Source organism: Balaenoptera ricei, chromosome 18 (genome assembly GCF_028023285.1).
Source record: "Balaenoptera ricei isolate mBalRic1 chromosome 18, mBalRic1.hap2, whole genome shotgun sequence".
NCBI classification, from domain to species: Eukaryota; Metazoa; Chordata; class Mammalia; order Artiodactyla; family Balaenopteridae; genus Balaenoptera; species Balaenoptera ricei.
The window spans coordinates 65,295,262-65,320,473 of NC_082656.1; the positions used below are offsets into that span (position 1 = coordinate 65,295,262).

Consider the following 25,212-nt stretch of genomic DNA (forward strand, 5'->3'; position numbering starts at 1 on the left):
GGAAGCCTTTCATGAATATTTCCAACGTAATTCTATTAAAACTCCTATTTTATATCTTTTTCCCTTCCTTTTTGTACTTTTGTGTATGTACTTTTATATATTCACATGAAATCTCCTACATATACTCAAATAAAACCACCTACATAACTTTTTGTGCTATAGATTGTCACAACAAACCAGGTGTTTAAATAATAGAGGTGTTTAAACAGAGCTTTAGATCATGTGCACACGTGTATATTCATGGTGTATTATTCACCCTACCATCCCACTTGGGGGTTTGAGAGAACTAAAAAGATGGAAAAGAGATAAAAATGCCTAAGTAATCATTCAAAGTTACCAAAAAAATTGTGTATTACTTTTTTCTGAATTCCTGTTTTGTTTTCCCTCTCCCTTTTATTTCTGACCCTCACCCTTAGTCCAGTCATCCACAATTAACTTGATAGTGTACAACTTCAGATAAACCTTTTTTTTTTTTAACATCTTTATTGGAGTATAATTGCTTTACAATGTTGTGTTGGTTTCTGCTGTATAACAAAGTGAATCAGCTATATGTATACATATATCCCCATATACCCTCCCTCTTGCGTCTCCCTCCCACCTTCCATATCCCACCCCTCTAGGTGGTCACAAAGCACCGAGCTGATCTCCCTGTGCTATGTGGCTGCTTCCCACTAGCTATCTATTTTACATTTGGTAGTGTATATATGTCCATGCCACTCTCTCACTTTGTCCCAGCTTCCCCTTCCCCCTCGCCATGTCCTCAAGTCCATTCTCTACATCTGCATCTTTATTCCTCTCCTGCCCCTAGCTTCATCAGAACCATTTTTTTTTTAGATTCCATATATATGTGTTAGCATATGGTATTTGTTTTACTCTTTCTGACTTACTTCACTCTGTATGACAGACTCTAGGTCCAACCACCTCACTACAAATAACTCAATTTCGTTTCTTTTTATGGCTGAGTAATATTCCACTGTATATATGTGCCACAACTTCTTTATCCATTCATCTGTCGATGGACACTTAGGTTGCTTCCATGTCCTGGCTATTGTAAATAGTGCTGCAAAGAACATTGTGGTACATGTCTCTCTTTTTTTTTTTTAAAGAAGTGTGGCTTGGTCATTCACATATATATATATATTTTTTAATTAATTAATTTATTTATTTATTTTTGGCTCTGTTGGGTCTTCGTTTCTGTGCAAGGGCTTTCTCTAGTTGCGGCAAGCGGGGACCACTCTTCATCGCGGTGCGCGGGCCTCTCACTATCGCAGCCTCTCTTGTTGCGGAGCACAGGCTCCAGACGCGCAGGCTCAGTAGTTGTGGCTCACGGGCCTAGTTGCTCCACGGCATGTGGGATCTTCCCAGACCAGGGCTCGAACCCGTGTCCCCTGCATTGGCAGGCAGATTCTCAACCACTGCGCCACCAGGGAAGCCCCCTACATGTCTCTTTTTGAATTATGGTTTTCTCAGGGTATATGCCCAGTAGTGGGATTGCTGAGTCATATGATAGTTCTATGTTTAGTTTTTTAAGGAACCTCCATACTGTTCTCCATAGTAGCTGTATCAATTTACATTCCCACAAACAGTGCAGGAGGGTTCCCTTTTCTCCACACCCTCTCCAACATTTATTGTTTGTAGATTTTTTGATGATGGCCATTCTGGCCAGTGTGAGGTGATACCTCATTGTAGTTTTGATTTGCATTTCTCTAATGATTAGTGATGTTGAGCCTCCTTTCATGTGTTTGTTGGCAATCTGTACATCTTCTCTGGAGAAATGTCTATTTAGGTCTTCTGCCCATTTTTGGATTGGGTTGTTTGTTATTTTGATACTGAGCTGCATGAGCTGCTTGTAAATTTTGGAGATTAATCCTTTGTCAGTTGCTTCATTTGCAAATATTTTCTCCCATTCTGAGGGTTGTCTTTTCGTCTTCTTTATGGCTTCCTTTGTTGTGCAAAAGCTTTTAAGTTTCATTAGGTCCCATTTGTTTATTTTTGTTTTTATTTCCATTTCTCTAGGAGGTGGGTCAAAATGGATCTTTCTGTGATTTATGTCATAGAGTGTTCTGCCTATGTTTTCCTCTAAGAGTTTGATAGTGTCTGACCTGACATTTAGGTTTTTAATCCATTTTCAGTTTATTTTTGTGTATGGTATTAGGGAGTGTTCTAATTTCATACTTTTCAATGTACCTGTCCTGTTTTCCCAGCACCACTTATTGAAGAAGCTGTCTTTTCTCCACTGTATATGCTTGCCTCCTTTATCAAAGATAAGGTGACCATACATGCGTGGGTTTATCTCTGGGCTTTCTATCCTGTTCCATTGATCTATATTTCTGTTTTTGTGCCAGTACCAAACTGTCTTGATTACTGTAGCTTTGTAGTATAGTCTGAAGTCAGGGAGCTTGATTCCTCCAGCTCCATTTTTCATTCTCAAGATTGCTTTGGCTCTTCGGGGTCTTTTGTGTTTCCATACAAATTGTGAAATTTTTGGTTCTAGTTCTGTGAAAAATGCCACTGGTAGTTTGTTAGGGATTGCATTGAATCTGTAGATTGCTTTGGGTCGTAGAGTCATTTTCACAATGTTGATTCTTCCAATCCAAGAACATGGTATATCTCTCCATCTGTTTGTATCATCTTTAATTTCTTTCATCAGTGTCTTATAGTTTTCTGCATACAGGTCTTTTGTCTCCTTAGGTAAAATTCCTAGGTATTTTATACTTTTTGTTGCAATGGTGTATGGGAGTGTTTTCTTAATTTCTCTTTCAGATTTTTCATCATTAGTGTATAGGAATGCAAGAGAGTTCTGTGCATTAATTTGTATCCTGCTACTTTACCAAATTCATTGATTAGCTCTAGTAGTTTTCTGGTAGCATCTTTAGGATTCTCTATGTATAGTATCATGTCATCTGCAAACAGTGACAGCTTTACTTCTTCTTTTCCGATTTGGATTCCTTTTATTTCTTTTTCTTCTCTGATTGCTGTGGCTAAAACTTCCAAAACTATGTTGAATAACAGTGGTGAGAGTGGGCAACCTTGTCTTGTTCCTGATCTTCGTGGAAATGGTTTCAGTTTTTCACCATTGAGAATGGTGTTGGCTGTGGGTTTGTCATATACGGCCTTTATTATGTTGAGGTAAGTTCCCTCTATGCCTACTTTCTGGGGGGTTTTTATCATAAATGGGTGCTGAATTTTGTTGAAATCTTTTTCTTCATCTATTGAGATTATCATATGGGTTTTCTCCTTCAATTTGTTAATATGGTGTATCACATTGATTGATTTGCATATATTGAAGAATCCTTGCATTCCTGGTATAAACCCCAATTGATCATGCTGTATGATTCTCTTAATGCATTGTTGGATTCTGTTTGCTAGTATTTTGTTGAGGATTTTTGCATCTATGTTCATCAGTGTTATTGGCCTGTAGTTTTCTTTTTCTGGGACATCTTTGTCTGGTTCTGGTATCAGGGTGATGGTGGCCTCGTAGAATGAGTGTTCCTCCCTCTGCTATAATTTTGGAATAGTTTGAGAAGGATAGATGTTAGCTCTTCTTTAAATGTTTGATAGAGTTTGTCTGTGAAGCCATCTGGTCCTTGGCTTTTGTTTGCTGGAAGATTTTCAATCCCATTTTCAATTTCAGTGCTTGTGATTAGTCTGTTTATATTTTCTATTTCTTCCTGGTTCAGTCTCAGAAGGTTATGCTTTTCTAAGAATTTATCCATTTCTTCCAGGTTGTCCATATTTTGGCATATCGTCGTTTGTAGTAATCTCTCATGATTCTTTGTATTTCTGCAGTGTCAGTTGTTATTTCTTCCTTTTCGTTTCTAATTCTGTTGATTTGAGTCTTCTCCTTTTTTCCTTGATGAGTCTGGCCAATGGTTTATCAATTTTGTTTATCTTCTCAAAGAACCAGCTTTTAGTTTATTGATCTTTGCTATTGTTTCCATCATTTCTTTTTCATTTATTTCTGATCTGATCTTTATGAGTTCTTTCCTTCTGCTAACTTTGGGGTCTTTTTGTTCTTTCTCTAATTGCTCTAGGTGTAAGGTTAGGTTGTTTATTTGAGATTTTTCTCGTTTCTTGAGGTAGGATTGTATTGCTATAAACTTCCCTCTTAGAACTGCTTTTGCTGCATCCTGTACGTTTTGGGCCATCGTGTTTCCATTGTCATTTGTTTCTAGGTATTTTTTGGTTTCCTCTTGGATTTCTTCAGTGATCTCTTGGTTATTTAGTAGCGTATTGTTTAGCCTCCATGAGTTTGTATTTTTTACAGTTTTTTCCCTGTAATTGATATCTAGTCTCATAGCATTGTGGTTGGAAAAGATACTTGATACGATTTCAATTTTCTTAAATTTACCAAGGCTTGATTTGTGACCCAAGATATGATCTATCATGGAGAATGTTCCATGAGCACTTGAGAATAAAGTGTATCTGTTGTTTTTGGATGGAATGTCCTATAAATATCAATTAAGTCCATCTTGTTTAATGTGTCATTTAAAGCTTGTGTTTCCTTATTTATTTTTGTTTTGGTTGATCTGTCCATTGGTGAAAGTCAGGTGTTAAAGTCCCCTAATATTATTGTGTTACTGTCGATTTCCCCTTTTATGGCTGTTAGTATTTGCCTTATGTATTGAGGTTCTCCTATGTTAGGTGCATAAGTATTTACAATTGTTATATCTTCCTCTTGGATTGATCCCTTGATCATTATGTTGTGTCTTTCTTTGTCTCTTATAATAGTCTTTATTTTAAAGTCTATTTTGTCTGATATGAGAATTGCTACTCCAGCTTTCTTTTGATTTCCATTTGCATGGAATATCTTTTTCCATCCCCTGACTTTCAGTCTGTATGTGTCTCTAGGTCTGAAGTGGGTCTCTTATAGACAGCATATATACGAGTCTTGTTTTTGTTTCCATTGAGCCAGTCTATGTCTTTTGGTTGGAGCATTTAGTCCATTTACATTTAAGGTAATTATCAATTTGTATGTTCCTATTACCATTTTCTCAACTGTTTTGGGTTTGTTATTGTAGGTCTTTTCCTTCTCTTGTGTTTCCTGCCTAGAGAAGTTCCTTTAGCATTTGTTGTAAAGCTGGTTTGGTGGTGCTGAATTCTCTTAGCTTTTGCTTGTCTGTAAAGGTTTTAATTGCTCCGTCAAATCTGAATGAATTCCTTGCTGGGTAGAGTAATCTTGGTTGTAGGTTTTTCCCTTTCATCACTTGAAATATGTCCTGCCACTCCCTTCTGGCTTGCAGATTTTCTGCTGAAGGATCAGCTGTTAACCTTATGGGGATTCCCTTGTGTGTTATTTGTTGCTTGTTCCTTGCTGCTTTTAATATTTTTTCTTTGTATTTCATTTTTCATAGTTTGATTAATATATGTCTTGGCATGTTTTTCCTTGGATTTATCCTGTATGGGACTCTCTGTGCTTCCTGGACTTGATTGACTATTTCCTTTCCCTTATTAGGGAAGTTTTCAACTATAATCTCTTTAAATATTTCTCAGTCCCTTTCTTTTTCTCTTCTTCTTCTGGGACCTCTATAATTCGAATGTTGAGCAAATTATATATGTGCTTGATATATGCGTTTAATGTTGTCCCAGAGGTCTCTGAGACTGTCCTCAGTTCTTTTCATTCTTTTATCTTTATTCTGCTCTGCAGTAGTTATTGCCACTATTTTATCTTCCAGGTCACCTATCTGTTCTTCTGCCTCAGTTATTCTGCTGTTGAGTCCTTCTAGAGAATTTTTATTTCATTTATTGTGTTGTTCATCATTGTTTGTTTGCTCTTTAGTTCTTCTAGGTCCTTGTTAAACTTTTCTTGTATTTTCTCCATTCTGTTTCCAAGATTTTTGATCATCTTTACTATCACTTCTCTGAATTCTTTTTCAGGTAAACTGCCTATTTTCTCTTCATTTGTTTCGTCTGGTGGGTTTTTACCTTTCTCCTTCATCTGCTGCGTTTTTCTCTGCCTTCTCATTTTGCTTAATTTACTGTGTTTGTGGTCTCCTTTTCACTGGCTGCAGGTTCATAGTTCCTTTTGTTTTTGGTATCTTCCCCTAGAGGGTAAGGTTGGTTAAGTGGTTTGTGTAGGCTTCATGGTGGAGGGGACTGGTGTCCATGTTTCGTGGATGAGTTTGGATCTTGTGTTTCTGGTGGGCAGTGCTGTGTCCAGTGGTGTGTTTTGGTATGTCTGTGAACTTATTATGATTTTAGGCAGCCTCTCTGCTACTGGGTGGGGTTGTGTTCCTGTCTTGCTAGTTGTTTGGCATGGGGTGTCCAGCACTGGAGTTTGCTGGTCGTTGATTTGAGCTGGGTCTTAGCGTTGAGATGGAGATCTCTGGGAGAGCTCTCGCCGATTGATATTACATGGGGCCAGGAGTTCTCTGGTAGTCCAATGTCCTGAACTTGGCTCTCCCACCTCAGAGGCTCTGGCCTGACACCTGGCCTGACACTCAGGAGCACCAACACCTTTTCTCTTTTGGCACTGGACTCTGTGTGGACCACCACCCCATCCTCATCACAGAGGGATGCTTTCACGTAGGTAGATGTGGAAGGGATGAATCACACACTGGTGGAGAGGCAGGGGACTGGGAGATAAACCTTCTTGGTAGCATTATCAGCATATTGAGGAAAAGAAAGGGACTTTTGCATTAAAACAACAGCAACAATGAAAACTCTGTCCTTACAAGGTGCTAAAGGGGGTTTGATAGTATAAGACACCTGAAATTGTAATTAGGATTCTTGATATTTCAAAGACTTGTATTGCTCTCTAAAAATCCAACTTTTTTTTTTTAAATGTAGAAGCACAAGAAATTACAGAACCTTTTTATATGCACCTAAACGAATTTTCATGTTTTTACTTTATTTTAAAGATGCACACACATTTAAACACTTCAGACACTACCCTCTGTCTTCCTCCTCTGGGTAGCAATTATGTTGGTTGCCAACCACGTGGCCATCCACTTTCCTTACTAACAGAATCCCAGTTTTGTCTAGGCGGCAAATAAGACCCAGCCCCAGGGGAGGAGGACCAATTGGCCTAATAAATCAGGGTCATTCATCACTTTTTGCCAGTGGTCAAGTGGTGGGCATAAGATGTTCATTCACCACATTCATTCAGCAAATATTTATTAAGTAAGTACTTACTCTGTGCCAAAGAATGTACACAGCAGTGGGCAACACCATCAAAATTCCAGTCTTCATGTAGTTCACATTCTAATGAAAGGAGAAAGGCAACAGAGAAGTAAATTTCATAGTGCATCAGATGATAGTAAATGCTATGAAAAAAAGTCATGAGAGAGGAAAAGAAGTACTAAGTAAGTGGGAAGGGAGGCAGAGGCAAAACTTGAAGTATGTGATGCAGCAGCTATGAGGATAGCTGAGAAAGAGAATTTCAGGAGAAGTAAGTAGCCAGTGTAAGAGCTCAGAGGCAAGAACATGCCTGGTGTGTGTTAGGAATTAGGAGCGTAGGAAAACCAGAATGGGTAAGAGGGTGAGTAGATGAAATAAGGATGAAGAAATGATAGATGCTAGATTTCATAGAGATTTTGGCTATTTCTCTGAGTGAGATGGAAATCCATTTGGAAGATTTTGGTAGAGAAGTAATATGGCTTGATTTGAATTCTTAAGGTTCGCTTTGTGGAGATGGGAATAGATTTAGGAAGCAAAGTAAAGATAGGTGGAAGAATATAAATTATGAGGCAATTCCAATTATCTGTTTTTAAGAGGAAAATAACTTGGACCAGGTAGTAGTAGAGGGGTAAAAAATATTCATAAAGTACAGCCAACATTATTTGTATATAGATTAGAGGTGTGAAAGGGAAGTCAGGAATGATTCTAAAGTCTTCAATTTGATCAACTAGAACTAATTTGTTGATTTTTACTCAGATGGTGAAGTTTGGAAGGATGGTAATAACAGGTTTCAGTTGGGTTATATTTAATTGGAGATACTGGAAATGCCCACTAGACATCAATAAAGAGACATTGCAGAGGGCATCAGACGTACAAGTCTCAATTTCAGACAAAAGTTACTGGCTACATATACATTTGGGAGTCATTAATGTATAGATGATATAAAAGGTAATAAGAATGAATGGGCTCACCAAAGGGATAAGTGTTAATACTGTCAAGAACTGAGCACTGAAGCGCTCCAAAATTAATATATCAGAAGGATAAGGAGGAGCCAGAAAAAGAAATTGAGAAGCAACCAATAAAGGAGAATATGATGTCCACAAAGAAAGAAATTATTTTAAAAACATAATGACCAACTCTACCAAGTGCTGTTGAAAGCTGACATAAAATGATACCTAGTAATTATTGGATAATGTATCAAATCAACACACAGTATACCTAAAACTTACATGATATTATATGTCAATTATATCTTAAAAATTAGAATTTTTTAAAAATTAAAAATAAATTTAAAAATTTATTCAACCATATCTCAGTGTGTAGAGATGGGTGAAAGGAGCCAAAGAGATATTAAGTCTGTGGGCTAAGCATTGTGTAAATAGATGCTTTTATATAATCCTCATAACAACATTCACTGTAATAATTTGAGCAACTTAGTGAAATTAACCCACTGCTATGAAAATTGTAGGCATTTAAAAAGTAGCCATTAAGAAATAAACTGAAAAAAAGCAATTTGTGGAGAGATGCAGATAATAGGAGAAAAACAGGACTCCGGAATAAGCTGGAAGTTTGGAGTAGGAGGCCAGACAAGTCGTCCTGCTAAACAAGTCTTTGTTCCCTCCGCGTCTCAGTGGACAAAGCATTCCCTTCCCACGGGCAATTTGTTTTCATTTTTTAAACTTTATGTAGATGCAGAATAAGTTCTGAAGGAAGTTTATTAACTCTTTTATATTAGAGGGGTAGCATTTGCTGTATCTCTTTTTCAAAACAGATATTCTACAAAAACAAAAATATAATTAGATAATCATATTTTTATAATATTTTATTCTAGCCTAATACGAGGTCAAATTGCAGACTTATAATACAATGCTCAGATGGACTTCGCATATACTTTTATTAGTGTACTGTTTTGAAGGTGGTATTAATCTTTAGAAGGAAGTTCAAAATATAAACACAAGTCCGCCCTGATTATTGCACTTGAGTAACTAACACACTGCAGGCATTATAACCCAACTGAACTGATTACATAAACCAATAATATCATGACCCAACTGAACTGATTACAAAGAGGCACTGATAAATGGGCTGTTTTAATAAGCATTTATTTATGAATATGTTATCAGAGTTTCTTCCATTAAAGCAAAATAATTAGGAGGCTGAATCAGATGAAGATGACAGGGCGGGCCAAGCAACATCTTTAGAAGAGAACACAAGGGTGTTTGGAGAAAAGTGAGGCAATGTTCTTAAATGAACTCAAATTCCTTTTCAAATTATTCTGCTTCTCAAAGAAAGACTCTTATTTAATAAAAACTCTTTGCCATAAACATCAGTCACAGTCTCATTCCTTATATGCAAAAAGACAATGAACAGGAGCTATTTCTACTTAGGCGTTAAGCACTTTTTGTCTTTAAGTAGAGGCTGTAAAGTGGAGAGGGTCATTTTGTTATAAGCACCCAAGTGAAAACTGTTATGTGATTACTATTTGTTAATGAGTCATATTAGAAGCTAAGCCGAAGACTGGAAAGGGAAATCCATAAAACCACTCCAAGTTCTCAGATCTTTGAGGCCACCAGGACTCGGAGCCTCAAATCTGTCCTATGACTGTGCACATGCATATTTCCCTGGCATGCCCAGGTGCCATGATGACAGACACTGTGGAGATACACAGATGACACTTCAATCTCACCATGATCTCTAGTTATCCTTCATCTATTTTCCTCTTCTAACCCATGATCCAGAACTCAGGTCAACATGCTTTCCATCTCCTGGGTGTTTTTGCAATTAGGATAAAGATTTTAATATCTGATCAGCATTCTGTTAGAAAATAATTATTTTAACTACTTTCAAATAAGTGAAAAAGTTATCCAGGTCTTTAAGTATGTATACAGTTTAATATTTTGATGCACCACATGTTTATAATAAAATTGAATCTACCTAAAAGACAGACATTTCAGTCTACATTAATTTACTATAAAATTATATATATATATGTATTCAAAAGATACCAGTCTAAACCCTCTCCACATTCTGCTTAAAGATAGAAATTTACTCATGTTTCAAAGATTTCATATGTAATTATGGCCACAGGAGTCACAAATCTTGAAACTTCTTGTCTCATGACTCATTTCATTTAGAGTTAATGTATCCTCTAAATTAAATTTCTCTTCTGATAGTGCATTTAACCAACAGGATATACGTGGACTTAATCTATTTCATTGCTTTCATGTTAAGATTAAAATCAAAATGTTTTTAAATTCCGACCTTATCTGTACTTTTCAATATGTACCACATGATCAACTCCTCAGTTGATGCCATTAAACATGTATGAATCTCAATCTGACTTTCTGATTCTGCATATTTAAAAGTGAACCATAGAACTGAAACTGATAATGATATTGAACTTTCATAATGAATAAGACTAGGTTTTAATATCAAATTTGAGACTTTTCCAACAACTGATATAACTGAAAAGTTACAGAATTTGACTAAGTTGTTGCAAAGAAATTGACTCATCAGTGAAAAGGGAGGCTTCAACGAGACACAGGTAGGGAACAGTTACTTCTTGATATTCCAGTGAGTTGGAATTCCTCAATAAACTGGCTGTAATTATATGAGCTGTAAAGATACAATGAGACTTTAGATTCTCAGAAGTTTTCTTAACACCATAGCCTATTGGAATCTTGGTTTAAATTATATTAAGCAAATTAAGAGAGCAAAGAAAGGCCCCAAATCCTTAGAAATACATGAAACAAAATGTCCATTTGTGTCACATTTCTAATGATTATCCTATTTTTGTATGTATATGTGTATGACAAATACAGTATACAGTTCTTTCACTATGTCTTTAAAGGTGAACAAGATTTCTGTGCTACACAGCAAAAACCTAACCATATTTCTGTTTCATGTTGAGTCTTAGAATAGGAATCTCTTTGGAGACTGGTTGTCTGAAATTCTCTCTTGCATGACCATTCAGGCTTAACCATAATCCAGCTAAAGCTGAGTCACTGATCGACACTAGGCACTGGGGCAGACAGATGAATTTCTCGGGTTCAAAGTTTAATGGAACAGATCTTTTGATCTCTGATTCTGTAAGGAATCTGAAGTTCATTTTTCTTGCCCAAGTTTCTTTGGTGTTAGTACATTGTCGCATACAGATCTCATTCTCATGATTAGAATGTAATGTAGTGAGGTCAACATTGCTAAACTAATACAGAGATTTATATTCATGCTTCATGGCAGGTTAACTTGATCATTATTATTTCCAAGGGTGCTTAGTGTATCTAATTCAAATGTGGCATAAGCTCTTTTAAGATCTCAGTTTGGGCATGATGTCTTATATGAATATAAACTACATAAGAATCCTGTAATTCAGCATTTGCTCTCCTATTTCTAAAATGGCCACAAAATTATTTTAATATGACTGTCAACGCCTCAAAAATTTAAGAAAAAAGGAATTCAACTATTCCTTACTTCCTTATAGTCCAGTCTTTTTCTCCCTACATCAGCTTCTAAGACACCAAGCAATATCTGAATCAGTGGAGGAAGAGAAAATATAGCAAGCCACATCCCCTACAGTAGAGCTCATTTTTTATTTCTAGTCTAGTCTCATGGATGCAACTAGAAGACCCATAAAACCTAATTGAAGTTTCTCTAATTCTGCATGTTTATCGAAGTCTTTTCTTGATTAGCCTAGAATAATGTGTGGGTGCACACACACTCACATGTCCATGCAGATACACAGATTTTTAGGTCCTTCCCAAGACAACAGATTGTTTCGCTTTTTACAATAATCCAAGGTCCCCTCCAGTTCAAAGTGATGTAAAGTGGAAGACTTGCAAGGTGAAAAAAAATTACAAACAGCCAGTTTTGTTTTTTTTTTTTACTGCATTTACTTCTATGTAGAATATTTTGATAAAGATCTATCCTCCCAGGTCTTTGCCAGCAAATTGAGAGACAAGGTACATTTGCGCACTTTTTCCAAATTTAAATCATATTCAAATAAGACAACATTTAACAGGAAAAAAAAGAACAAAATTGGCCTAAAAATACCATATAAAATTTCAAAACACCAGTTTCTCTGTAAGCATCATCTATTAGATTCCTTTTCTTAAAACATGTAGTAGTTTTAAACCAAATGTGATCATGTATTTGCTCTAACAGAGCTTTTGGAAGAGTGCAAACTGCTGATAAGGCCAATAAAGCTGAGATTTTAAACTTTTTGCATTTCAATTGCATAATCAAAACCTGATGATAGCACATCACACACTCCAAGAACACCATGGGCACTGCACAGCAAATGAAAATTAGTTCTAAAAGCCTTTTCATTCTCTGTGGCAGAGGATGCTCCTCTCCTGGCTGTATATGAAAGAGGATCAGACACAAAATGGAAAAAAAAATATTATGCCTGTGAGTGAAAGCAAAACCCAAAGAAAACGGAGAGCTTTGGGGGTTGAACTAGAAGAGTGAGCAGCTGTAATTAGCTCCAATGCTGTATGAGAATAAAAAACAAAACCACTTTAAAAAATATAAACAGGCAGAATGCCAGCTGAGATAGTGCCTAGTGCTATAGCAAACCTTGGTAAATAGTGAGCAATATGAAAGTAAATAGAGCTTGCAGACAAAAGTTTGACATCAATTCCTTTGGCTACATTTTTCATAAATTACCATCTGTAATAAAAGTCATTCTGCCATATTGCTTTTTAGGTAAGACAACATTTAATACCAAAGGTTGTTTAAAATAAAGGCAGAATATCATCACATATCCTCCACTAAACAGACACATAAGGCAATTTTAATTACCTTCTGTTTGGGGAAGAGTGAAATTTCCTGTGTTTACATATATATTCATTTTAAGAAAGAAGTGCAAGGTTAATCAAGGTAGTGAAAGGGCCTTCTCTCCAGCACTCAGCATTGATTTCTGTCCTGCTTGAAACATGGTTTCCTTATTCATTCATATTCCTTATTAAGCAAACTGACCTTGCAAAAAGTGTTAAATTAAATCAAAACTTGCTTATGCATTTATTTGCGCATGCTGAAGGCTATAACTCTTCCAACACGGAACCATGAATTATTGTAGAAGGTTTCATATTTGTTCATTCCACTGAGTTTAGATGAAAATATGCTCAAGCCATGTCAGTAGGAGGCACATGTGTGTTGTGTTAATATGGTCCTTAATACATTTAAGGAAACCAATTCCTTAAAATAAAATAACTTGATCTTCTTTCTGATCTGTTTAAGACAGACATAGAGAAAAAGATATCTTGGGACTGGCACTGTATTTCCTCCATTTTATTTTTCTACCCACAGCTTCTACAAAATTCTAAAATTTTACAGAAAGGGCTAATTCTTCTCCTGTATAAACTACATGAATAGAGTCATACGTTCTAAGGAGTGTGTTCTAGAAACACAAGAAAGGGCGAGGCCAAGAAGTGACTCCATTCTCCAATGGCATTTTGCACTTTTTCAATAATTCTTGAAATAAGCCTGTGGCCATGCTTGAGTCTGATGCAAAGATGGAACACTGGTAAATAAGAGAAGAAAAAGTATCCCTGGGGCTTCCCTGGAGACACAGTGGTTAAGAATCCACCTGCCAATGCAGGGGACACGGGTTTGAGCCCTGGTCCAGGAAGATCCCGCATGCCGCAGAGCAGCTAAGCCCATGCTGTACAACTACTGAGCCTGCGAGCCACAACTACTGAGCCCATGCGCCTAGAGCCTGTGCTCCGCAACAAGAGAAGCCACCACAATGAGAAGCCCGCGCACCGCAACAAAGAGTAGCCCCCGCTCACCACAACTAGAGAAAGCTCGCGCGCAGCAATGAAGACCCAATGCAGCCAAAAATAAATGATAATAAATAAAATAAATATAAAAAAGAAAAAGCATCCCCTTTTAAGTTGGGGACTATGAATCCCTTAGATATCCCCATTCTTTCCTATTTTTCTTCTTTAACTCATCACCACTTGATATACATTTGTTTCCCTGTTAGAATATAAGAAGCATGAGAGAAAGAATTTGTTTTGTCCACTGCTCTATCCCCAACCCCTAAAGCTCATTGGAGGTGCTCCACAAATATGTTGTGAATGATTGAATGGAGAGAACCCAAAACTGATAACCTGTCAGGCCTGAATTATGCATGTACTCCTCCTTATTCTTCACTTTCTGAAACCTGCACCTTTAGAATCCTACAGGTACCTCATAACCGTACGTTAGGATGGCTGGCTGCCAGTCCTTTGTCCATCTTTCTGTTGTACCTTAGATAACTACCAACTTTTCTTTTTAAGACTTTTTTAGATTCAGTAATACTCTATCTCTTTTAGTCCTTATAATTTTTTGAAAACTCATTCCCTTGTCCTATACTGGATTCTTTATGGGATTAATTGTGGGCATGCCCTAATCATAGCCTTTGCTATATGACTCTTCTCATCTTGTATGGAGTCCATAAGAAGCCTGCCCACCCTCTTGGCTTCAACTTTCATAGCTGTACTGATGACTACAAATATTTTCCTTCGGCAATGATGTAGCTCTAAAATTTCTTTCCTTGTAAGAAACAATATGGTGGGAATTTCCATTTGTATTGCCCTTTCCAGTTCTCTCTCCAGACCTGTGTATTTTCATTCATGGAGTCATTACTTTTCTTTGTATTTTTCCTAAGACCAACAATATCTAATCACTCTTCAAATTTTATTCATTTTATACAAATAGATCTAATTAAAAATCCCTTGCCCCCAGTCCCCTTATCTTGAGATGTGGTGCCTGGACACTTAACAGCATCTTTATGGCCTTCTTGCTTCACTGCTCTCCTCTGCAATCTTTCTAGAACTATTAGAGCACTGCTTCAATCATACAACTCCCTCGCTTATTGTGAAAGACTCGTGATATCGATGGTTATTAGAATCTACATTCCTGGCACAGGTTTCAATGCCCATTACAAACAGGGTCCCAACCTCCCTTAACAGTTTTTCTCATAACTGTCTTTCATGAATTGTCCTCTGTAGCCTACCAAGTCAGCTCAATTGTATTTTCCTATTTACATGTTTACTAATACTCTTCCATGGAAAAGTTTCCCACTCATTTACATCTATTCAAATCTTACTCATTCTTCAAGAGACAGTTCAAATATAATTGCCTTCATCACCTCCATTAAAAGTCTCCTGACTAACAAAGCTGGAAATACTCTGCTTTCTGAGTGCCTTAGCATGATTTTATTACTCACTGAAAGTCTGTAATTTACTATTTGGAATGTGCTCCATCCTTTCCTGAGTGTCTGCTTTCTTTCTTCTACTAGATTAAAATTCCTTGAGAGCAGATCCTGTGCATTCCTTACGTGTTTATTTCACTCAGTGCCTTGCACATAGTAGGTATGTGTTCAATTAATATAAAATATTTTTATTAAGTTGAAATAAAAAGTCTATTTTCATGTTTAATTCGATGATAGATTATAATTGAGTTATTCACTTAGTATTTTGGCGTCAAAAATGAGTTGTATACCTTTACATAGGAAACCAAGACTCCAACCTCTAAGACAGTCTATCAATCCAGAGGAATAAAATTACATAACTTCTCATTCTTTTGTCATATGCATCATCATATGATTCCCATTCCAGTTCTTTGCTCTTTGGCAATTTTTAAAAGTCAGATTTCTGAGCAGTTGCTCAAGAAGTTATACCTAGGGCTTTCGATTTTGTAACATTCCAGATGGAACTGAACTATTATTAACTTCTAGGATTTTTAAAATTATTCATATACTTAATGTTTTTCTAAATTAATTGCTTTTTTAACTTCCTGGTATAATTTAGTGACATTTACGGTATACAAGGAATATCATCACCTATAAATCATCTCTGCTGGGGCAAATTTACCCAGTATAAATGGAAGCATCTAGGAGCAAGGCAGATGATCTATAGAAGGTGATGCCTTCAAGTCCTAGCCTAATCCCAAGCAGGAACTTAAATAATGACTCAGGCAGAAAAACTGGATTTCATTTATCTTTTCCAGCTGTCAAGGCTGAATTTTCAACATGTTTAGCTCTGTCAAATTCTCCTCCACTAGCATGAGAAATCTAAAAGCTGTAGTTTCCTTCCTATAAACAGGAGGTCTCTTGCTAGGTACCTTCTCTCATCAAAATATCACCTACAAGGAAAGAAAGGTCATAGAATTTTATCTACATGTAACTTTGAGCAAATAAGTGCCTTCTTCAAGATGATAGATTATTGATTTTTGGAAGAGGAGTTAATATATTTTACAAGGTTTTAGTGCATATAATATACAGAAAAATTAGAAAAAATTTTAATGTTATTATACAAACATGTTATTCTCTAAATGTAATATGCAAAATTGTACTAATAGTCTAGATTGCATACGAAAATTAAACATTTGACAAAAATCTCCAATAATTTCAAGATCCAGTAAACAAGCATTTAATTAGTTCTTACTATTCACCCCTCCATTTACTCCCTGCCTTATGCCCACCTCTCCCTTTGTGTTAGTGGCTGCATTACAAGTTGGCACTGTCACAGGTATTCCTTTGTGTCTGGCAATGGTCTGACTTCACATTCTCTTTTATTTCACTTCAAAACATTTGTTTGTGTTTCTTTCATCAATCAGATGACAAATATCTCAAGAACTGCAACTGTGTCTTATTTGTCTTTGAACTTCAACACCTAGAAATATTAGAATATGGTTAGTGTCAAGTATAAGATTGCCAAATTGAACCGAGTTAAGTTTTAGAGGGAAGGGGAGCAATCCTGTCCCAGAACTTCCCAAGAATCTGTATTCTACAGTTTGCTCCTGACTTAAGCAAATCCTTGATTCAGCGATTCCACTTCCTCTGCCAGCTCCAGGTCCTTACTCTGCTTCCACCATTATCCGTTAAGTTAACAGCACAACCAAATTCCATTGTTAATGGCACAGAGAAAGGTTGGAGCTTATCACCTGTCTTCCCTTGAAGGCTCTTATTATCTATATCCACTTTTACCTTAGAATAAAAATAAACCTTCCATTATTACCAAACCTAGAGTATCAAGGTCTTTCCCAGATTTTTCAACAATAAATACTGGCCCATATCAAACATGATATATAGGCACAAAGAAATCCCATGACTTGAAGAAAAAAATGAGAACAGATATTTTATTTAAAATCCATTGTGTACTCTGCTCTGTGCTATACATATCATCTATAATGTGGTGAAACCAGAGCCAATACACCACATAAGAATCTATAATTATGTAAGGATCTGTAATTATGTTTCAGCAATGGAACTTCAGAATGTAAACAGACTTTCTACATAAAACTTATACTCTAAAAAGAATATTTCATAATGTTAAAACAGTTAATTCAGCAGGCAGATGTCACAACTCTAAATTTGTATAAATTTAATCACATGGGCTAAAAATAAATGAAGCAAAAGATGGACAGAGACTGTATTAATAGATACATCTACATATGTACTTAGAAATTTTAACATATGTCTCTTAGGCTGATAGAACACACCACATGCACACACACACAAAAACAAACAGAAAAATATGGATTTGAACAGCACAAGTTAAAAAAAAATCAATAATAAAATCAATAATAAAATAACTTTAAAAAGCTCAAATATTTGGTAATTAAGTAACATATTTCTAAATAACCCAAAATGGAAATTAGAAAATTTTATTTATTTATTTATGGCTGTGTTGGGTCTTCGTTTCTGTGCGAGGGCTTTCTCTAGTTGTAGCAAGTGGGGGCCACTCTTCATCGCGGTGCGCGGGCCTCTCACTATCGCGGCCTCTCTTGTTGCGGAGCACAGGCTCCAGATGCGCAGGCTCAGTAGTTGTGGCGCACGGGCCTAGTTGCTCCGTGGCATGTGGGATCTTCCCAGACCAGAGCTCGAACCCGTGTCCCCTGCATTGGCAGGCAGATTCTCAACCACTGCGCCACCAGGGAAGCCCCGAAAATATTTTTAACTTCAATGGTAATGAAAATAAAACACATTAAAAGATTTGGAATATAGATAAAATACTGCTTAGAACAAAATTTAAAATAATAGAAGCATATAACAGAGAAATTCAGCAAAGCCAAAAGTTGGTGTTTTAAAATGACTAATACAATTGATATACTCCTACTAATACCAATTATGAAAAAAGAGAGAGTAGTCGCTGTCAATTCACTATATTAACAGGAAAAAGAAGAAAAATAATATTATCACAACAGATGAAGAAATAAAGTATTTGGTAAATTCAAAATTGATTTATGAAAATGTTGTTGTTGTTGTACAGTATAGTAATATAATAGAACTTCCTAATTCTGATAATGGGTATCCTCTTCCCCTCAAAAAAGCAAAAATAATTGCCATAGCCATAGAAGTCACTGCATTCCTTGGATGGATTGTTATTATTATTAATATTATTTTTTAACATCTTTATTGGAGTATAATTGTTTACATTGTTGTGTTAGTTGCTGCTGTATAACAGAGTGAATCAGCTATACATATACATATATCCCCATATCTCCTCCCTCTTGATCTCCCTCCCATCCTCGCTATCCCACCCCTCTAGGTGGTCACAAAGCACTCAGCTGATCACCCTGTGCTATGCGGCTGCTTCCCACTAGCTATCTATTTTACATTTGGTAACGTATATACGTCCATGCCACTCTCTTACTTCGTACCAGCTTACGCTTCCCCCTCCGCCTGTCCTCAGGTCCATTCTCTAGTAGGTCTGCGTCTTTATTCCTGTCCTGTCCCTAGGTTCATCAGAACCATTTTGTTTTTTTAGAATCCATATATATGTGTTAGCATACAGTATTTGTTTTTCTCTTTCTGACTTACTTCACTCTGTATGTCAGACTCTAGGTCCATCCACCTCACTACAAATGACTCAATTTTGTTTCTTTTTATGGCTGAGTAATATTCCACTGTATATATGTGCCACATCTTCTTTATCCATTCATCTGTCGATGGACATTTAGGTTGCTTCCATGTCTTGGCTATTATAAATAGTGCTGCAATGAACGTTGTGGTACATAACTCTTTTTGAATTATGGCTTTCTCAGGGTATATACCCAGTAGTGGGATTGCTGGGTCATATGGTAGTTCTATTTTTAGTTTTTTAAGGAAGCTCCATACTGTTCTCCATAGTGGCTGTATCAATTTACATTCCCACCAATAGTGCAAGAGGGTTCCCTTTTCTCCACACCCTCTCCAGCATTTATTGTTTGTAGATTTTTTGATGATGGCCATTCTGACTGGTGTGAGGTGATACCTCATTGTAGTTTTGATTTGCATTTCTCTAATGATTAGTGATGTTGAGCATCCTTTCATGTGTTTGTTGGCAATCTGTATATCTTCTTTGGAGAAATGTCTATTTAGGTCTTCTGCCCATTTTTTGATTGGGTTGTTTTTGTTTTTTTTTTTTGATATTGAGCTGCATGAGCTGCTTGTAAATTTTGGAGATTAATCCTTTGTCAGTTGCTTCATTTGCAAATATTTTCTCCCATTCTGAGGGTTGTCTTTTCATCTTGTTTATGGCTTCCTTTGTTGTGCAAAAGCTTTTAAGTTTCATTAGGTCCCATTTGTTTATTTTTGTTTTTATTTCCATTTCTCTAAGAGGTGGGTCAAAACAGATCTTGCTGTAATTTATGTCATAGAGTGTTCTGCCTATGTTTTCCTCTAAGAGTTTGATAGTGTCTGGCCTTACATTTAGGTCTTGAATCCATTTTGAGTTTATTTTTGTGTGTGGTATTAGGGAGTGTTCTAATTTCATTCTTTTACATGTAGCTGTCCAGTTTTCCCAGCACCACTTACTGAAGAGGCTATCTTTTCGCCATTGTATATTTCTGCCTCCTTTATAAGGTGACCATATGTGCATGGGTCTGTCTCTGAGCTTTCTATCCTGTTCCATTGATCTATATTTTTGTTTTTGTGCCAGTACCATACTGTCTTCATTACTGTAGCTTTGTAGTATAGTCTGAAGTCAGGGAGCCTGATTCCTCCAGCCCCATTTTTTTCCTCAGGATTGCTTTGTTTATTCAGGGTCCTTTGTGTTTCCATGCAAATTGTGAAATTTTTTTGTTCTAGTTCTGTGAAAAATGCCACTGGTATTTTGAGAGGGATTGCAGTGAATCTGTAGATTGCTTTGGGTAGTAGAGTCATTTTCACAATGTTGATTCTTCTAATCCAAGAACATGGTATATCTCTCCATCTGTTTGTATCATCTTTAATTTCTTTCATCAGTGTCTTATAGTTTCTGCATATAGGTCTTTTGTCTCCTTAGGTAGGTTTATTCCTAGGTATTTTATTCTTTTTGTTGCAGTGGTAAATGGGAGTGTTTCCTTAATTTCTCCTTCAGATTTTTCATCATTAGTGTATAGAAATACAAGAGATTTCTGTGCATTAATTTTGTATCCTGCTACTTTACCAAATTCATTGATTAGCTCTAGTAGTTTTCTGGTAGCATATTTAGGATTCTCTATGTATCATATCATGTCATCTGCAAACAATGACAGTTTTACTTCTTCTTTTCTGATTTGTATTCCTTTTATTTCTTTTTCTTCTCTGACTGCTGTGGCTAAAACATCCAAAATTATGTTGAATAATAGTGGTGAGACTGGGCAACCTTGTCTTGTTCCTGATCTTAGTGGAAATGGTTTCAGTTTTTCACAATTGAGAACGATGTTAGCTCTGGGTTTGTCATATACGGCCTTTATTATGTTGAGGTAAGTTCCCTCTATGCCTACTTTCTGGAGGGTTTTTATCATAAATGGGTGTTGAATTTTATTGAAAGCTTTTTCTACATCTATTGAGATGATCATATGGATTTTATCCTTCAGTTTGTTAATATGGTGTATCACATAGATTGATTTGCGTATATTGAAGAATCCTTGCATTCCTGGGATAAACCCCACTTGATCATGGTGTATGATCCTTTTAATGTGCTGCTGGATTCTGTTTGCTAGTATTTTATTGAGGATTTTCACATCTATGTTCATCAGTGATATTGGCCAGCAGTTTTCTTTTTTTTGTGACATCTTTGCCTGGTTTTGGTATCAGGGTGATGGTGGCCTCGTAGAATGAGTTTGGGAGTGTTCCTCCTCTGCTATATTTGGAAGAGTTTTGGAAGGATAGGTGTTAGTTCTTCTCTAAATGTTTCATAGAATTTGCCTGTGAAGCCATCTTGTCCTGGGCTTTTGTTTGTTGGAAGATTATAAATCACAGTTTCAATTTCAGTGCTTGTGGTGGGTCTGTTTATATTTTCTATTTCTTCCTGGTTCAGTCTTGGAAGGTTGTGCTTTTCTAAGAATTTGTCCATTTTTGCAGTTTGTCCATTTTATTGGCCTATAGTTGCTTGTAGTAGTCTCTCATGATCCTTTGTATTTCTGCAGTGTCAGTTGTTACTTCTCCTTTTTCATTCCTAATTCTGTTGATTTGAGTCTTCCTTTTTTTCTTGATGAGTCTGGCTAATGGTTTATCAATATTGTTTATCTTCTCAAAGAAACAGCTTTTAGTTTTATTGATCTTTACTATTGTTTTCTTCATTTTTTTTTCATTTATTTCTGATCTGATCTTTATGAGTTCTTCTGTTAAATTTGGGGGTTTTTTGTTCTTCTTTCTCTAATTGCTTTAGGTGTAAGATTAGATATGAGATTTTTCTTGTTTCTTGAGGTAGGATTGTATTGCTATAAATTTCCCTCTTAGAACTGCTTTTGCTGCATCCTATAGGTTTTGGGTTGTCGTGTTTTCATTGTCATTTGTTTCTAGGTATTTTTTTGATTTCCTCTTTGATTTCTTCATTGATCTCTTGGTTATTTAGTAGCGTATTGTTTAGCCTCCATGTGTTTGTATTTTTTACAGTTTTTTTTTCCCGTAATTGATATCTAGTCTCATAGCGTTGTGGTTGGAAAAGATACTTGATACGATTTCAATTTTCTTAAATTTACCAAAGCTTGATTTGTGACCCAAGATATGATCTATCCTGGAGAATGTTCCATGAGCACTTGAGAAGAAAGTGTATCTGTTGTTTTTGGATGGAATGTCCTATAAATATCAATTAAGTCCATTGTGTTTAATGTGTCATTTAAAGCTTGTGTTTACTTATTTATTTCATTTTGGTTGATCTGTCCATTGGTGAAAGTGGGGTGTTAAAGTCCCCTACTATTATCGTGTTACTGTCGATTTCGCCTTTTATGGCTGTTAGCATTTGCCTTATGTATTGAGGTTCTCCTATGTTGGGTGCATAAATATTTATAATTGTTATATCTTCCTCTTGGATTGATCCCTTGATCATTATGTAGTGTCCTTCTTTGTCCCTTGTAATAGTCTTTATTTTAAAGTCTATCTTGTCTGATATAAGAATTGCTACTCCAGCTTTCTTTTGATTTCCATTTCCATGGAATATCTTTTTCCATCCCCTCACTTTCAGTCTGTATGTGTCCCTAGGTCTGAAAAGGGTCTCTTGTAGACAGCATATATATGGTCTTGTTTTTGTATCCATTCAGCCAGTCTGTGTCTTTTGATTGGAGCATTTAATCCAGTTACATTTAAGGTAGTCATTGATATGTATATTTCTATGACCATTTTCTTAATTGTTTTGGGTTTGTTATTGTAGGTCTTTTCCTTCTCTTGTGTTTCCTGCCTAGAGAAGTTCCTTTAGCATTTGTTGTAAAGCTGGTTTGGTGGTGCTGAATTCTCTTAGCTCTTGCTTGTCTGTAAAGGTTTTAATTTTTCCGTCGAATCTGAATGAGATCCTTGCTGGGTAGAGTAATCTTGGTTGTAGGTTTTTCCCTTTCATCACTTGAAATATGTCCTGCCACTCTCTTCTGGCTTGCAGAGTTTCTGCTGAAAGATCAGCTGCTAACCTTATGGGGATTCCCTTGTATGTTATTTGTTGCTTTTCCCTTGCTGCTTTTACTAATTTTTCTCTATATTTAATTTTTGATAGTTTGATTAATATGTGTCTTGGCCTGTTTCTCCTTGGATTTATCCTGTATGGGACTCACTGCCTTTCCTGGGCTTGATTGACTATTTCCTTTCCCATATTAGGGAAGTTTTCAACTATAATCTCTTCAAATATTTTCTTAGTCCCTTTCTTTTTCTCTTCTTCTTCTGGGACACCTATAATTCAAATGTTGGTGCATTTAATGTTGTCCCAGAGGTCTCTGAGACTGTCCTCAATTCTTTTCATTCTTTTATCTTTATTCTGCTCTGCGGTAGTTATTTCCACTGTTTTATCTTCCAGGTCACTTATCCGTTCTTCTGTGTCAGTTATTCTGCTGTTGATTCCTTGTAGAGAATTTTTAATTTCATTTATTGTGTTGTTCTCCATTGTTTGTTTGCTCTTTAGTTTTTCTAGGTCCTTGTTAAACGTTTCTTGTATTTTCTCCATTCTATTTCCAAGATTTTGCAAGATTTTGCATCTTTACTATCATTACTGTGAATTCTTTTTCAGGTAGACTGCCTATTTCCTCTTCATTTGTTTGGTCTGGTGGGTTTTTACCTTGCTCCTTTTCTGCTACATATTTCTCTGTCTTCTCATTTTGCTTAACTTACTGTGTTAGGGATCTGCTTTTCACTGGCTGCAAGTTCGTAGTTCCTGTTGTTTTTGGTGTCTGACCCCAATGGATAAAGTTGGTTCAGTGGGTTTGTAGGCTCCCTGGTGGGGGGGACTGGTGCCTGTGTTCTGGTGAATGAGGCTGGATCTTGTCTTTCTGATGGGCAGGACCATGTCTTGTGGTGTGTTTTGGTGTGTCTGTGAACTTAGTATGATTTTAGGCAGCCTCTCTGCTAATGGGTGGGGTTCCTGTCTTGCTAGTTGTTTGGCATGGGGTGTCTATCACTGGAGCATGCTGGTCATTGAGTGGAGCTGGGTCTTAGCATTGAGATGGAGATCTCTGGGAGAGCTCTTGCTGATTGATATCATGTGAGGCCAGGAGGCCTCTGGTGGTCCAATGTCCTGAACTCGGCTCTCCCACTTCAGAGGCTCAGGCCTGACACCTGGTCAGAGCATGAAGACCCTGTCAGCCACACGGCTCTGTTTTGAAGAGCTAGACGTACAGGGGCGTAATTCATTGGCACTGATAGGTATGCACTGATTTGGGCACAATTCGTCTTCCCTGTCTAACTCCACAGAGTTCCCTTCAGACTCTCCTCATGTGCACAAGAGCAAATGCTTTACTCTGAGACATCAGAACAAATCAGCGGATGTTGGTGAGTTTGCTGCCTCCAAACTCTGGAACTCCACACTCCAGAGGCCCTCCTTTGAACTTGCTGCCTCTCCCCTTCCGAGCAGGTCCTAATGTTTTAGGAATAATCCTTTGAAGAGCTAATTTACTGGGATACTAGCCTCAGGGCAGCCAGGCCAGGGCTCTCAAACTTGTCCGCTGTCTCTCCCTTCACCCTGTGTTTTCTACACCCCAGGCCTCTAATCACAGCAGCAAATACTCTAGACAAACCCCACTTTTGCCATCTGGATTGTTATTATTAAGAAGATGTTCAGTAGAAGACATATTTAGGCTTAGATATTTTGCTAAATAATTTATATAAAAATGTATAAAGTATCTACAAATAGAGCAAGGATGATATTCTTTTTCCATGAAAACAAGTTATATACAATTTATAACATTCTGTATCATCGCATTTTTAAAGATATTTTCCTAATAGTCTGATTTCTGAAAAAGTTATATAAAAGTCTAAAAAGCTTTAAGGTATTTACTTTAGAAAAGAACGAGTTATTAACACTCCTTGATTTTACTCTACAAATAATGTGCTTATTTTTCCACATTTCCTATTATTTTAATGGTTTAAAAGTAAACATTACACTGTTTGGTATATTTCCTCTTTTCTGCAACTTGTATTTAATTTCAATTACTTTCATATAAATACTTCTAGTTCTTTGAAAGACTAGCTAAGTTAAACTAACATTTATACCACTTTAAAAACTTATTCATCACTATAATATTGTGTGATATTATATTACAAAGTCCTTAGAAACTTAAATTTCCCATCCATTACAGATTCAAGTTTTGCTTAAATAAGGCTACAGACTCACTAAAATAAAGAAATTGAAAACATATTCCATTAGGAACCAATTTACCCTCAATTGTGTTACCCAAACCCAA

The 25,212-nt window shown here is 36.5% G+C and overlaps 1 long non-coding RNA gene across 1 annotated transcript in view; it reads right to left on the minus strand.

Annotated features, from left to right (window-relative positions):
* Positions 1–25,212, minus strand: part of LOC132352301 (uncharacterized) — a 147,146-nt gene that overhangs the window by 5,824 nt on the left and 116,110 nt on the right. Inside the window, exon 8 of the long non-coding RNA XR_009498651.1 lies at positions 7,135–7,203. This is a non-coding gene — a long non-coding RNA (uncharacterized LOC132352301). The remainder of the gene's footprint in view (positions 1–7,134; positions 7,204–25,212) is intronic.